Genomic DNA, 1,768 nt, shown 5'->3' with positions numbered 1-1,768 from the left:
GCCCCGAGCCAATATCGAGGTGTCCTCGGACGGCTCCCTGGGTGCGTCAGACATGGATAGCGATCCAGTCCCGACGGCCACCTCCCCTCATCCAGCCGACGACACCGAGATGCTGTCTCAAGAGGCACCGGATCGAGGGGAGTCAGTCCCGGAGGCGCCGCAAGGCGACCTTCCGGACTCCGGGAGCCGAGGGGACGGGGTCCCCGAGAGCTCTGAGTTCGGCCCTCAGCCGAACACCATGCCGGACCCTCCAACGGCTCCGAGCTCGGGTAGGCGGTCCCCTTCTAAGGAGGGTGAGACGCCTGTGCCAGTGACCTCTGTCCATCCAGAGGCGCCGGACACTATGTTGGAAGCGCTTCGCAACACTTCCATCGAGGAGGATCACCGCACTATCATGAGTGCGGTGATCCAGAAGGTTCAGTCCGTCAAGAGTGGATTGACTAAAGCCTGTACTAGCCTTCTAACAGGCTTCGAGGTAAGTGTTTTAAAATGTAGTAGAAGTGTTACCGCATAGACAGTAGCCCCTGATGCTTTGTTTGGTGTTCACAAAGAAAAGCCGAACAGAGGATCAAATAATATCGCAGGAGTCTAATATAAGTATGTCAATATGCATATGCAGGCTTCGCTGCTGGCGTCCGCTGCACTGACTGCGGAGGTCGCCGTACTGAAGGAGGCCCTCGAGGGGTCCCAGAAAGAGCTCGGCCTTGCTAAGAGGCAGCTCGAGGAGAACAAGGGTAAGTAACACCCCGTCTGTAGATGAGAAAAAGGACGCGATTGCTAAGATGACAGGATCATTGTATGTTTGCCAGGGGCCACGACCAAGGTGGCGACCCTGAAGCAAGCGTTGTCCCAGGCCGAAGAAAAGGCGGCCCAGGAGCGCACCGAGCGAGAGAGGCACGAGGCTCGGGTGGGCGAGGTGCAGCAAGAGCTCCAGGCTCTCATGACCAAGCATGAGGCATTGGAGCTTGACCTGAAGACGAGAGAGTCTGAGCTTGCCGCGGCCCGTGAGAGCACGAAGAGTGCCAAGGCTGAGGCCCAGAAGGCCCTTCAGGAGATCGACGCGATGAAGAAGATAGCGGCGGGTAAGGCTTTCTATATGCAAAGCAAGCATGTAAAGGTGAATTACCGATTACTTACCCGAATCCAGAGCTCTTCAGGAGCATTCGCAGATTTGCCCCGCAGTGTGTCCGATGCCGCACGATTCTACCATGCCGAGGACGGAAGCTCGACGGAGAAGCTGTTCTGGTCTCAGTATGCTGAGGCCGAACATCCGGTGCCAATGAGCGACCAGCTGAAGCAGATGGCCGAGCTACATAAGGCGGCCGATCAGGCCATGAAGGGCTTCATAGTCCGGTTGTGGCCTGGCGACGCCCTTCTGAACAGCTTCTTCGGCCTGGTGAGGCGGCTTGTGGATGCCTGCCCACAGTTGGAGGTCGTCAAGCGATCCGTCTGCATTGAAGGTGTTGGGGAACGTTGCAGAAAACAAAAATTTTCCTACGGTTTCACCAAGATCCATCTAGGAGTTCATCTAGCAACGAGTGATCGGATTGCATCTACATACCTTTGTAGATCACGCGCGGAAGCGTTCAAAGAACGGGGATGAGGAAGTCGTACTCGACGTGATCCAAATCACCGGAGATCCTAGCACCGAACGGACGGCACCTCCGCGTTCAACACACGTACGGTCAGCGTGACATCTCCTCCTTCTTGATCCAGCAAGGGGAAAGGAGAGGTTGAGGAAGATGGCTCCAGCAGCAGCACGACGGCG

Source organism: Triticum aestivum, chromosome 5A, assembly GCF_018294505.1.
Source record: "Triticum aestivum cultivar Chinese Spring chromosome 5A, IWGSC CS RefSeq v2.1, whole genome shotgun sequence".
In the NCBI taxonomy this organism is placed as follows: Eukaryota; Viridiplantae; Streptophyta; class Magnoliopsida; order Poales; family Poaceae; genus Triticum; species Triticum aestivum.
This window is presented reverse-complemented; position numbering follows the sequence as displayed.